Raw genomic sequence first — 15,597 nt, forward strand, 5'->3', positions numbered from 1 at the left:
GAAATAGGGGAGTTGACTTTTTGTTTGTGATGGGGCTGCTATTTTAGTGTAACAAAGAACCATCTGAATTTTGGGGAAATGTCCTGGGAACTTCCGTGAAGGTTGAAATGTAGCTTCCATCTCAAGGATGGAAGATAATTCCTCTTCCAGGGGTAAACTGCTTCTGTTTGTGCTGTCTTTCTCCTTCTATCTTTGTGAAGTGAGGAAACCAAGTTATGCCTTGAATCACCACTTCTCACCTCATCTAAAGGAAGCTTGCCTTGGAGCATTTCTAGAAATATGCTAGTCACGCTTGGTTTTGCTTTTTGTTTCAAAGAAAACATGGATTATGTTTACTTTAAAGAAATGTCCCAGCATGGGCCTCGAGGTGAAGAGGCAGGGCCCGGTGGGAACGTTTGGTTAGTCTGTGGCCAAATGAGTGGGCACCTTGGAATCCACACAGCCCCACCCACATTGGTAGCCCACACTACAGCTACTTCCCCAGTGAACACCTTCCAAGGTGATCACTTACTCTCCTCTGGCTCACGTTTACTTTCCTGGAGTGAAGCACTCTATGAATTTCAAGGGTGAAGAAATGTCAGTTCACAGACATTTTTGAAACACTACTGCAAACCTACCTGGACCGTGCCCTAAGTTGCTGAATGTAAATCAAGACAACATCCATCACAGCGGGTTGATTCTTACAATCCCATGCTCAGGAAGCTGGCAAACTCCTGGTGACACGGGACCTAACAATTATGTCACTGCTCCTCCCCTAGAATGGCATAAACCCAAATTCATAAAAAATATTGTAGTAGCATGTATGCGACATGTATTGTTTTCAAGATCACTCATCCAAAGAGGCATCTGGAAAATTTTGGAATATATAGTCTGATGTTTAAATATAATTCCATTATTTTTTTAAAAAATCACTAATCTTAAAAAAATACTGTAAACAAGACATAAGGCAGCGAAGTCAGTGCTTTGTATACAAAAATGCTTTTCTTTTCTTAAGGACAGAAGCCATAGCTAATCCTTCTATACATTAACACTTGTTTCCTTTTTTAAAAACAAGTGCATTGATGCCTCAATCCCACTTACAGAATTGTTAGACTACCTTTTGACAAGAATAGCTGGAAAAGTTAATATTCTTTTTCTTGAGGTGGTGGTAGAGTTCTAAAAAAATTACAAAGATTTATAATAGGAGAGAGAGGAAACAGAGCATGGTGGCACACAGCAAGTACTGACTGACAATGAATGAATGAATGAACAGATGCACAGATAAGTAAATGAAGTGTTTTTCATCACTCTCAGTGGGATGTGGTAAGAGCCTTGGAGAGGACGGGTACAACTCTCCTAAAAGAGACATCCTTGAGTTAGTTGTGGAGTAGATGGTTCAAGGTGACGAAGTGAAACTGCCTTTAGTAACACAACCTTTGAAAAGTTACAGGTGAGGTACCGCTCTCTCTCCATTCCTCATCTATATATTGGGGGTAAGATCTCAGCAAGTTGTCAGGATCAAATGAGTCCACAGGCTGAAACCGTCTCACACAGGACCCAGCACACAGAATCAAGGTACCAATTAGATGAGCTGCTGCCACACTGCGCTTTTCCTTCCCCAGAAAATGCACGCCAGCAGTTCATCTGGGGTTAAGTCCGGAAACTTCAGTTCTCCAAAAAAGCCTAATTCCTTCTGTGGTTTTACCAAGGCCAACTCTTTATTTTTCATTTAGTTTAATAGAAATTCATAGCTAAGCCATCAATTGGGTATCCCTGAAGTCCCAGACAAGAGCATTATGCTGATTTGACGTAACTTATAAATGAGGTTTCTGGATTCTGTCAGTTCCCCCCTCCATGGCAGTAAGAAGAGAACTGAGTAATCTTTTCATATTTATTTCTTATTCTGATAATTACAAGCAGGCACTGAAAGGAATTACGTGCACAGTTTTCATGTGTACTGTTAAAGCATGGGAGAGCTTTTCCAGTCTCCGGTATTCACTGTGATGTTTCTACTTCAGCCATGCTTCCAATTTTCAGTTCTTTGGGAGTGGGATCTCTGTACAGAGGTGACGAGGATGATGTCTGTGTGTGGGCATGTGGAGGAGAGGGGGAGGGGAAGCTGGGGTGCAGATTCTTTGTGCATTATAAACTTGGGCGGATGAGTGGAGAAGAGGGGGCTTGTCGCTCCGGTGAGAGGACCCTAGGAGGTCCCTCCTCAAATGTATCTCCCCACTGTGGGTAATCAAGTGGAGATCTTTTTCTTCCAAGCTTCTGTTTTAAAATGCAAAGCACACCTGCTTTTTGACTTAGCACAGATATGCTTAAATGAAATCTTTTCCAGCCCCCTCATTTTACTTGGGAGGAAACCAAGGCCTTGAGAGGCAGAAGGACTTGCCACTGCCACTCAGCTTATTAGTGTGAAGAGGTTGTCCAGAACCTCAGTACCTTAATTGCCAGTCCAGTGCTTTGCCCCGGCTTCCTCTCAGCTTTGTTAAGCTGCATAATTTGAGACCATGGCTTCTGAATATAAAGTCAGGCATGCTAAAAGGGGTGGTGAGCATTTCACAACTAGTAGCACACAATACAATTACATATTGCTCTTTTCTAGGCCACCAATGTCTTCATATTGCTAAAGCCAATGATCAATCCTCCATCTTCATTTCAACAGACTTTTCAGCAGCAATTGAACAGTTGATCACTCCCTCTTTCCTTAGACGTTTTCCTCACCTTGATTCCAGCACACCACACTCTCCTGGTTTAACCTGCAACTTTTCAGCCTCCTTTGCTGACTCCTCCTCTGCTTCCTGAGCTCCAAAAGTTGGAGTTCTCAAACCTTGGTCTTTGGACTTCCTCTCATCTCTATCCATACTCACTCCCGAGGTGATCTCATCCATTCCCATCACCATCTATATGTTGATAACTCTGAAATGTACATCTTAAACACCAATCTCTCTCATAAATTCAAGGCTTGTATACAACTGTTCATTGGACATCTCCAATTGGCTATCTATTGGGCACATCAGAGTTAAATGTCTAAAACTGAACTCTTGAACTGTTCCTCTCTCAGTGGTCTCTATCTCAGAAAATAGCACATTTTCTCAATAGCTCAGATAAAAAAAAATCTTGATGGCCTTTAGCACCTCTAATTGGCTATACCCACCCCCACCAACATCCTGAAAAATCCACCAAATATCCTGAAACTGATAATGTCTTACAACCTTCGCCACCATCAACAAGGGCTGTGCTACCATCATCTTTGCCTTGGAATAGAAAAATCTTCTAGGTCTTCCTCCTTTTCTTGCTCACCGTAGCTTATTCTTCACACAGCAAAATGATTCTTTAAAATTAAATTCAGATAATTTCACTTCTCTGCTCAAAACTAGATTCTCTTATACTTTCCCATCACTATTAGGAAAAACAAAACCAAAACACAATTCTTACCACACCCCACAGTGGTCTACATTAGCAAAACCTTGGCTACCTGCCTGAGATCATGAGCTGCAAATGTCCTCCTCACCCACTGAGATTCAGCAATACTGGCTGGCTTATCATTCCTCAATTATGCCAGACATGTTCTTACCTCACCTTGATAAGAAATTTCAATATTAAAAATAGAATGATAGTTCAAATAGATGGAAAGGGCAAAAAAATAGAAATCAAGAAAATAAGATTACTCACAGAGTTCGGTGTTAAAAATCAACGGATCTTAAGATATCTACAGTCTGAAAACAGAATGAAACTAGAGTGAAAACAAATTGGCATCATTAGAGTTGATGATCCCTGGGTTTTTTATGTAGTTGCCTGGGATGGTGACCATGTTCAATTTACTTGCTTGGGACCAGCTAAGCTGAGTAAGACCTAAGAGCACCTCCAATCTAAGGAACAATAAATTACCACATGAAAATGTACGTACTTGGAAAACAGTAATCTGTCTGCAAATGGATAAGCATTTTTCAACATTAAGAGCTCAAGCTGCCTTCATTTGTTAGGCTGTACAATGGGATCTTAAAAAATCTCAAAAAGTGGTTTTCAGTTTTGCTGAATATAATTAAGCTACAATGCATTTTTAAAAACAACAACAACAACAAAGGCAATGGGCTTCTGCCTCAGGTTTTTCCATTAAACAGGTATAACTAGGGCTATGCTCTTATTGATTTCTGGCAATCGAAAGGAGATTCTGAAGATACAATTATCTATCGACTCTTCCGTTTACTGGTGATAGAGGAGTGGAGATTAGTTAGCACCTAAATGAGCCATTTTCCTATTATGTGTCACGGATGTGATTGAGCAATGACAGAAAAATAAATGTTTATTGAAGCCCAAGGTCATCATTTAGAGATGTTTTTGATGGATTTTCAGCCTGGGTGTGCTTTGATTTTACTAAACAGTAAAAAGTTGATCTTGCAACTGAGACAGTTTACAGACAACAGATGAAAATGTCACTTTCTACTAATTGAAGGAGCATGGGTCCAAAAGACCAAGCTGGTAATCGGAAAGAGAGATTATAGACTACTTTCTTAGTCCTCATCCTGGCTGAGTGAGGTGTTGGGGAAAGGTAGAGCTCCATTGATGAGTCTTACTGGGCCCTCCTGTAGACTTTCCCTAAAACTACTTTCACCGTTTAGCTTTGCCTGCCTTTGGCCACATCAATGACTAACTGACCAGGCTCTCCCCAGTGGATCCATCATCTTCCTCTCCCCCGCACCTCCACTCCACTGCCAGACCAGATTATAGAAGTCCTATCTAAAACTGAAAATATTGCATTTTTAAAATTTAGTGGTTTTTTTTCAATGTTAAGATGAAATTTACAGTACAACCAGAGGCACTTGCAACTAGAATATACAACTATGTACTGGGGGGTTTGGGGGAGAAGAAGAAGAAAGCAAAAAGAAGATTGGCAAATGATGTTAGCTCAGGTGCTAATCTTTAAAAAAAAAAGAAATTTACATACAGTAAAGTGTACACATCTAAATTATAAGGCTCTCTGAGCTTTTACATATGTGTACACACCCATAGCCAATACTCAGATCAAGATCAAGATATGAAACATATCTATCGCTCCAGAATGTTTCCTCTTGCTCATTCCTAGTAATGACCCCCTACCCCTGCAGTAATCACTATTCTAACTTCTATCACCATAGGTTAATTTTCCCTGTTCCTGAAATGCATGTCAATGAAATCACATAGCATGCAGTCTTTTATGTCTGTGTCTTTTGCTCAATCTAATGTTTTTAAGATTAATTCGTGTTGTTTCATGTATCTGAGTTTCACTCTTTCATTGCCATTTCATAATTCATTGCAGAATTATACCACAATTTGCTTCTCCATTTTCCTCGAAGACATTTGTGTTATTTCAGTTGTGTGAATAAAGCCACTATGAGAATTTTTGTGTACGTCTTTTTGAGAATGTATGGCCTTATTTGCTCAAGGACTAGAATTTCTGCCTAGGTTCATTCTTTGCATGTGGACACCTATATTAGTCTCCTATTGCTCTTGTAATAACACCACAAACTTAGTGGCTTAAAACAACACAAACATAAGATAGTTCTGGAGGTCAGAGGTCTGCATTGGGTCTCATGGGTGAAAATCAAGATGTCAACAGGGTTATGCTTCTGCTGGAGGTTCCAGGAGAGAATTTATTTCCTTACAGGTTTCATCTTCTAGAGGCTGCCCGCGTTTCTGGGCTTGTGGTCTCATTCTTCCATCTTCAAAGCCAGCAATGTCAAACTGAGTCCTCCTCAGCCTGCTTCTCTCTGGTACTCCCTCTCTTTCCTCCCTCTTCCACTTTTAAGGATCCTTTTGTATCCTAGAGAATCCAGGGTAATCTCCTTTGCTAGTCATGCCAGCTGATCAGCAACCATAATTCCATATGTAACCTTAATTGCTCTTTACCATGTAGCCTAACACATTTACAGGTTCTGGGAATTAGGACATGCAGCTTTTTGAGGACCATGATTTTACCCACCACAACATCTAATTGTTCCAGCACCTTTGTTGAAAAGACTATCTTCTTCCTTGAATCGCTTTTGTGCCTTTGTCAAAAACAGTCTACTATATTTGCATAAACTCACTATGATTTTAATTTACATTTTCCTGATAATAATGTTAAAGCATGTTTTTCATATCCTTATTGGCCATTCACATATCTTCTTTCATGAAATATCTATTCAAGTCTTTTTCTCATTTTTTTCCGTATGGTTGCTTGTCTTCTTCTTATTGATTTATAGGCATTTTTAATTTATTCCATATAAAAGTCCTTTGTTAGGTATGCATCTTGAAATATTTTCCTCTAGGCTGTGTCTTGCCTTATACTTTCCTAATGATGTCTTTTGATGAGCAAAAGTTTTAATTTTGAAGAGTCCAAGTGATCATCTTTTTCCTATATGATTAGTATTTTGTGTGTGTGTGTATCCTGTTCGAGAAATCCTTGCCTTCCTCAAGGACTTGAAGTTATTTTCCTATGTTTTCTTCCAGAGCAGCACTGTTCAATAGAAATATAACATGAGTCACAAAAGTAAGCCAATATATGTAATTTTAAATTTCCTAGTAGTCACATTAAACAACAGTAAAAAGAAACAAATAAATTAATTTTAATAATTTATTTTGGTTAACCCAACTTATCAAAATATTGTAATTTCAAAATATAATCAATATAAAGATTATCATCGTGTTAGCTTACGTTCTTTATTTTGTACTGTCTTTGAAATCAGTACATATTTTACATGTATGGCACATCTCAATTTGGATCAGCCACATTTCAAATATTCAATAGCTACATGTGGTTAGTGGCTGCAGTATTAGACAGCATAGTTCTAGAAGCTTGCTTGTTTTAGCTTTTCAATTAAGATCTATGATGCATCTTAAAATGTTTTCTGTATGCTGTGAATGACGGACCAAAGTTCATTTTTTAATATAGATACCCAGTTGCTCTAAAACTATTTCTTGAAGACTTTCCTTTGCTCATTAATTAAATTGTCTTCTTTCTGGAAAATCAAGTAATTGTATATGCTTTATATTCTATTCTGCTCCTTTGATCAATTTCTCTTTCTGCTAGTATAAGATCATGCTTAATTACCACAGATTACAGGCAATCTTAAAATCCAATCTATAAATTTTCCAGTTTCATTCTTTGAGTTCCCCTTGGCTGGCCTACGTCTTTTACGTTTCCATATAGACTTTAAAATTAGCTTTCAACTTTTACATAACACCTCAGATTTTTGTTGTCAGGGAACATTTTTCTTTGAACTCTGATAACCAGCAATTTATTATTATTAGTTTTTTATTTTTTTAACCAGTAATCTAACATTTTGTTGTCAACAGCCAGTAATTAAAGAAAATCCAAGCAAAAGAAGCGTCAGTTCTTCTGATATCTATGCATTTTCACATTATTATTTTATTATTATTAATTAGAAATGCAAATTAATTTTCTTTAACTCCAAATGTCTAAGGACTCAGCATGGAGCTGCTTTAAAAGAACAGGGCAATCTGCACATCCTCCACTAGTCACAAAGGCATGTAGCTCCGGGAATCAAAGGCTTTCTGCCGGCCTGATCTTAACCAGCTACCCTCCTGGGACCTGTGATGCCAGAAGGGAACACATGGAGATGATCTGTGCCAAAAGAAGCAAGAGTGAGGATGGAGAAAACGCTAAGGAGGGCTGACGTATACCAGATCACAGGAGGCATTCAAAATTGTCTTGTAAGAGACAGATTCTTTCTTAATTTTCAGAAGAGCTATAAAGATGATGTTTTATAATAAATGCTAAAACAAACATTTCCTCCAAATATATGCATGTATACATATGTATGTATATCACCAACAGGTTTAATTCATTTTATTACCATAGACCCTAAGTTTTTCAAGGTGACTAATACCAAGTATGAGAGTAGATTAGGTAATTTGTTGTCACAGAAAATAAGTTAAAGAACTTACAATAGTTTCTATAGTATAAAAAGCTATTACAGTAAAACCTCATTTATTCTCCAGTCTGTCAAATAACACTTTTAATTCACTAATATTCCTGCATATTTAGAGAACAATGATAATTCAAAATCATAACATTGATCTTTAGGGACTAAATGACTCTTTCGTGTATAAATTCATTCACTCAGCAATTATTAAATGCCCCCAAAGGATCAGGCACTTTGCATGGCTGACTTTCTTCTTATCTTGTTAAAAGACAGGAAGAGTCTTGTTAAGAGTCTTGTTAAGCATATTTTATTTTATTTTCCTTGAAAATTCCAAGTATGCTATATATTATTGTTGTGTTGCCAGGATTCCTCTAATAACTGCTTCGGTCAGATTAGACACCAGAACAATCTCTCCCTGGGAGGAGAAGGACTTGCTAAGAATTTGTAGATACTGTGACTTTACACCTTTGGAAGGCGGGAGTTGGAATAAGAAGAAAAAGATCATCTCCTCTGTCTACTGTCTTGTTCTGGCTTAGTTCCGAATCCAAAGGCCAGTGCTGAATGCAATCCTGGAAGAGAACGTGATTCTGTGTTTGGGGTTCTTAAACACTCTCAGATGCTAACAAATAGTCAGCAGGCAGAGCTGCCTAGAACCAAAGGGCTGAGGCAGGCAGTAGGGGCTGAATTCCCAGGAAGGGGAGCTGATGAGCTTGGAGGGGCAGAGACAGTGAGAGAGGGAGGATTTCCTGCAGGAGATGGGTTTGGAACCAGCTCCAGACAGAAGTAGACCCTCAAGTCAAACTTTACAGCACAATTCTGCTTCTCTTCCCCTTTTCCTTTCTCCATAATTTCCTTTCCCAGTGATGGAACACTCAGGGATGACTTGCTGTGCCCCAGCACTTCTGGTGATTTTAAAAGTAGTTTAAGAAATTTTGCTGTCAATTTTGAGTCAGTGGGCAAGGGAAGTGTTTTTCTCAGGCATACCAAATGGCTTTTTTTGCGATTTTTCTAAAATTTTTGCTTTTCGTTTGTTTGCTTTTTATACTAAAATAACGTTGTGCTCTTGAGAAAAATTCCATCAATTGTGAATTCCAACAATTCAAAGTGGAAGGTGTGTGAAATAGCCAAGCAAAGTGGAAAGCACACACACAAAAATAGTAAAACTTACATTGACAAAACCAGCCATATCTTTCTGACAGAATATGAAATAGCTCCTGGATGAATGCATTTGTCCTGACAGTTTTTATTAAATAAGAATAAATAACAGGCACTTGCAGAGTACTACTTATTTCCAACCTATTTAAGGGAGACCATAACTCAGCTTCCTCCAGGTCGATGTCATTACCTTAAGCAATGCCTTGAGGCACCAGTCAACAATAGTTTTGGCGTGTATGGCAAGAGAAGAATATGATCTAAGTAAAACTGCCAGTATATTTTAAGAAGGCCAGATCTAATAAACTCATTGGCATTTTACCAAGGTTGTTAATTCTCCTGATAATTCAATAACCCAGACATTTGCCTTCTTTTCCTCCTTCCTATATAAAAAGTAGTGATGAAAATTTTGGAATTTTTTTTGCCTTTCCAGCTTCAGAATGAAATGCAATATTTTAAGATATTAGCAAGGGGTTAAACTTGATGAGTTGGGATAGTTCCTGGCTCCTTATTCCTTTACTTGCTTTAATCTGAGGTCCACAAGTGAGAGTTTTTCTTTTAAAATCTTTTTGACACAATGTGACCATCAGAGATGAAGCTGTAGTCATACAAGGAGCTAATTACAATGGGAAATTGACAGCTTCATGCCGCGTTTCCCTGTGCTCTCTGCCATCTGGTGAATGTCTGATGACACTGAGAAGCACGGCAAGTCGTGATCAATAAAGAAGCTCTGCCTCATCCCTGCCCACCCAGAGCTGCTGCTTTAAAATTTGCATTCAGTATAGAGTATAGCAAACAAAAAAAAGGAAGCTGAATCCCATCAGGTATCATTAAAAGTTTTGAGCCTGTCAGTTGTCCTTGCATCCATAACTCAAATCTTTCACAGATCTCACTTTTTTCCAGATGTAAAGTGGGTCACACCCTACGCATTTAACAAAAGTCCTGAACCAGGATGCCTCCAAGGTACTCCCCATCGATAGCATTATTGTTACAATGATCTCACCTTAGTTACCTGACAGGGAAAAAAAATTAGTTAATAGAGCACCCATCAATGTCTGATGCTCTATTTCTATGTTGTGCATATGATATGCAGAGATGATTGGGTGCACTCTCCTTTAAGTCGATTGTAGATGTTAACCACATCTACATAATGTCTTCACGGCAACATCTAGACTAGTGTTTGACCAAACAACTGGCAGAATGTCCTGGCCAAGTCAACACAGAAAATTTAACCATCACAGACCTGCTGGGAACTCCCATGCAGACTTTGAGGTACTCACTCTGCACAGCCTCCTCATGCCCACCATCTATTGGGAAAACACTTTTGGGTTTCCCTCTGCACAGCTTTCCCATATCGAGCACCCCGCCCCTAAATTTCCTGCCACCTCAGCAGCCCCGTTCTCCAGTACCTGCCTCCTCAGGTCAGTGAGACGTCTGTGATCTGCTTGGTCTTCACCTCCCAGTACCAGCACCGTGGTTGGAAAGGCAGACGGCCGGATTAAATGTGGGAATCACTTTGTTTGTTTTCCCTTTCTCAGGGATCACAGACCTGTTCTATAGCTTGTCCACTGCTGGAAAACAGGTGGCTTATATCTTGCACCCAGTTACACAGTTGTTTATAGTGGGAAGGCAAGTCCTGTGCCAGTTGCTCTGTAATGGTCAAAAGCAGAACTCAAGAGTCATGTAACTGGTTCTTAGTTATCTTTGTTGATAATGCTTTAATATCTCCTTTGGGATGAAGCAGAAATTATACTGTAGTGGTTCTCTCTTACATACACTTTAATTAAAAATAAAATAAATAAAAACATATGCATCATTTTAAGACTTTCCATTCTAGCTGACATTTGCAATTCTCTGAGAAGTCATAATTGGTGTGGAGATAAGGGCTTCCACTGTGACTATCCCATCACAGCATAAATGCAATTAAATTGCTGAAAGCTTGGGGATTATTCAATATTACAGGTCTTCTTAGAAATGGTTGTCAAAAGAATGAGTTAGGAAAATAATCAACAGCAAGCATTTATATTGCATAAAACATTGTGTTAGTAACTATGGGTAATGTCATATATTCAAAAGCTTACAGTGTTTCAACGAATGGTGCAGGAACGACTGGACATCCGCATGAAAAGAATGAATCTCGGCACAGAACTTACACCCTTCACAAAAATTAATGCAAAATGGATCATAGAACTAAGTGTAAACATAAAACTCCTAGATGTTAACACAGGAGAAAACCTAGATGATCTTGGACGTGGCAATGACTTTTTAGATACAACACCAAAAGCATGATATGTGAAATAATAATTGATAAGTTAGACTTCATTAAAATTAAAAACTTCTGCTCTGTGAAAAACAATGTCAAGAGAATGAAAAGATAAGCCACATGTTGGGAGAAAAGACACAACTGATAAAGGACTGTTATCCAAAATCTACAAAGAATTCTTAAAGCTCAACACTGAAAAAACATACAACATGATTAAAAAGTGGGCCAAAGACCTAAACAAACACCTCACCAAAGGAGACATACAGATGTTAAACAAGCATTTGAAAAGATGCTTCGCATCATATGTCATTTGGAAAATGCAAATTAAAATAACAATTAGATACCATTACATAGTTGTTAGAATAGCTATCAGTTGGAACACTGACAACATCAAATGATCTGGAGCAACAGGAGCTCTCATTCATTGCTCATGGGAATGAAAAATAGTACAGACACTTTGGAAGTTTGTTAATTTCTTATAAAACTGAACATATCTTACCATATGATCCAACAATTGTGCTCTTTAGCATTTGCCCAAAGGAGTTGAAAACTTACGTTCACACAAAAGACAGTACACAGATGTTTATAGCAGGTTTATTTATAGTTGCCAAAACTTGGAAGCAACCAATATGACCAGTAGGTGAATGGATAAATACACTGTGGTACATCCAGATAATGGAATATTATTCAGATCTAAAAAGCAATGAGTTATCTTGTCATGAAAAGACATGAAGGAACCTGAAATATACATTAGTAAGTGAAAGAATGATCTGAAAAGGCTACATACCGTATGACTCCAACTATGTGACATTCTGGAAAAGGCATATTATAGAGACAGTAAAAAGATCAGTCGTTGCCAGGGTTTGGGAGTGAGGGAAGGGATGAACAGGCAGAGTGCAGAGGATTTTTAGGGTACGGAAAATATTCTGACTGATACTACAATGATGGATACATGTCATTATACATTTGTCTTATACATATGTCCAAACCCATAGAGTGTATAACACCAAGAGGGAACCCTAATGTAAACTATGGACTTCAGGGGACTATGATGTGTCAATGCAGGTTCACCAATTGTAACAAAAGTACCACTCTGGTAAAAGATGTTGATAATGGCGGGGGAGGGGGGAGGCTATGATTTTGTTGTGAGCCTAAAACTGCTCTGAAAAAGTAAAGTCTTAAAAAAATTGTTTACAGTATAAGATAGGAAACAGGAAATTCAACTGTGCTCAGTGCCATACTCAATTTTATAAAATATTGTACATCAAGCAAACACTGTGTCCTTGTGCTTCTAGAACAACCAAATGTCTTTGGAACATAACGCTTGTTCACAGGAGCAGATGGGTGTCATTTTTCATAAATGGACAAAATTCAGACAGGTTGCATGAGTTCACATTTTAGCAAGCATTCAAATAAAAAAATTAAACAAATCATGGGGATGATTTGTCTAAGCATGGCTAAACAAATATTTGATTATTTACTCTCTTCAAACTCAACTATGAGTCTTTCCAGTCTCTCTTTGAAGGAGTACCATAGTACCCTTTACACTAATGTTCAAATAAGTTCTATAAAATCAAGCCAGGATATGAATTAAAAGGAAAGTAAGAAAAGGTGAGGGTGAAGATAGAAGCTGTAACTTGAGACATGGTATTTTTACCTACAATGGGCTTTATTGATTTACTAATTTATTTGAAAATCTTTATTAATTCCTTACTATTTTCCAGAAACAAGATAGCAGATTGGTGATCCACTGGTGACCAGGTCTACATGGTTTGTGATGAGCCAGAACACCCAGGGCCTAGAACTACATACACATCCCATTACCTACATTGCAGGTAAGCCAGAGCCTTTAGAGCTAGGTTATCTGGATTGGGTCTGGACAGCAGTGAGAGAAAGGGCAATTTACAGTTGTTGAAGATCCCACAGGGATCAAAAAAAATAGAGAATAATAGCTGAAGTCCAATTATCGTCAGGGTGGAGAGCTGAGAGAATTCATCAGGCAGTTCATTAAGCCGGAAGGGGAGAAGTGGAAGGATGACCAATGTAAGGAGAAATAGGAGAGCTCTTTCAGACTTTTGGTATGCTATTAATAATGCACGGTTTGCTCTCCTTTGCTGGGCTAAGCTTGTGTTCCTGAAAATAGCAAAATAAACCAATTAAGAGTGGAAGCTTACAAGGAAAAGTCTAGTCCTACTGTTACAAGGAATTTCAGTCCAGCTGGCAAAACACAGTATCCAGAGCCGCAATGTCTAAAACACCACAGTTGACAGGTGGTGGTCCAGAACCACCATCTATAGCAAGAATTTGTAAATCAGAGCAGAGGAAGTTCCCAAAATGCAGTTGGGGATTGATGACAAGGGGGTCTAGAATCCAGTGGTAATCAGAGTTGTAGGCTGTCACTATTGAGGACATCTCTTTTCTGGGAGCAAGACCCCACACAAGAGTGAATATTCAGGAGCAGACTTCAGACATTGAAATGATTTTTGCAATGGACAAAGCTTCAAAACTAATGCTCAAACGCAAGAAAAAGAAAAGAATGTTGTTATAAGAACTGAGATCCAAAGTGGTTTCGAAATCATAGTAATAGATCAGAATCCCAGCTTGCAGAAACAGGCTTCAAGGTCAAAGCTGGGTTTCTGAGCTCCAAGCTGGAGTTCTATAAATACGTGTAGTAAGTTAGAATTTGTACTAGAGGCAGGGAGAGGGTCAAGCTGGTAAGCGGTCAAATTCAGAGATAAGAAACCAGGCTGGGCCAGTCAGAGGATCCTCTTCACCAATTTGAAATTGACTTTTTGAAATAATTGTCAGATTAGTTGACCTAAACATTATTCAGTTTTATCAGAACATCTTCCCTTTATACCACTGAGGCTTTGATCTTTACAGTACACCCAACAGTGTAAATTTCAGACATGGCCATCTATTTAAGGGCTATTTTCCAATGAAAGTCTTTCAAATTTGTAATAAGATATCCACTACTGCAGATCATTAGCTTATAACAACTGTGAAGATAAAATTTAGTTTATCATTTTTAGCTCCATTGTCTTAAGGTCCATAGAGAAGATAGTAAAAATCTTCCAAATGAGAACAAAGGTTATATTAATTGCCGTCAGAACTTGTGTCCTTCTATGCCATGCAGTGTAATTGCTCCTGTTATAATGTCTTCTCCACCCATCTTTATTTATCTCACGCCCATCTATCGAGTACAATTAAGTCCTTCTTCCTTTTTACTTTCTCTAAAATCCTATACTCCTAGATTAGAGCATTTATTATATTTCATAATAATATTAATAATAATCAGCGTCATTATTATGTCAAGCTCTCTCTAGAATGGAATTCTTTCAAAAAAGAGACTCAGTCATGTTTTGAATTCTTAGGTCCTAACAGTGCCTGACACAGTAGTTATGTAAGAATGTTTGTCAAACAAATCAATGACTGAATAAATATTCATTCTTTTCTTTAATTTTTCTAAAGAACTGTGGTATACTATTGAAAGAAAAAGTAGACTATAAACTTATGTTTTTCTTGAGCATTTTTCTGCCTTTAAATACTTTATTCGTGATTTCCCTTCTTATCACCAAGGACTCCAGTGGAAATATCATTGTTTGGAAAATAGCCAACTGACAATGTTATTCCTCCTCAAAGGGAGAAACTTCTTTAAATCTGCAAGAATTTTACTCTGTACCTTTGATGTGAAAATTTCATCATCTGTTTCTGGGAAAGCTTGCTACGTTATATAAGAATATAAAGAAAGAAATGAAGAGAGGCCACCAGTCTCAACTTTTGCAATCTACAGATTTCAGCTTCAAAGCAAAAACGACAGATTAATTTCTCAAGTCTTGAGTTTTACTTGGAAGGAAAACAACATTCAGATCTTATTTGCATCTGCTGGCTCAGTTTTATAAATGGCAAAGCCATAAGCTTGTGCACAGAACTCCTTCTGGGGCTGGCATCTGTCCTCATGCACTGCATCCTAAAAGCGGTGAAGAGCTTTCTACCTATATCTACTTTTTGAAAGATGTCACTGTGAAATGTGTTATTGCCTGATAGCATGTGAATAACATCCTCAGCCAGAACCCTGTAATCCTTTGCTGTTTGGGACAATTCACCCTCCGGTAATTGCAATCTTTGTAAGCCTAGGCACTCTTCTGCATAAGGTCATAGCCCAGAATGATCCACCTCTTCCTTGATATCTCCCGATTTGTTCCTTTCCTTAGCACCAGGTAGCTATAGTCCTCTTTATCTTACTGCGTTTCATTCTTTCACTCCCTTGTCCTTCCCAGAGCATAACTGTGA

Source organism: Equus asinus, chromosome 10 (genome assembly GCF_041296235.1).
Source record: "Equus asinus isolate D_3611 breed Donkey chromosome 10, EquAss-T2T_v2, whole genome shotgun sequence".
Classification (NCBI taxonomy): domain Eukaryota; kingdom Metazoa; phylum Chordata; class Mammalia; order Perissodactyla; family Equidae; genus Equus; species Equus asinus.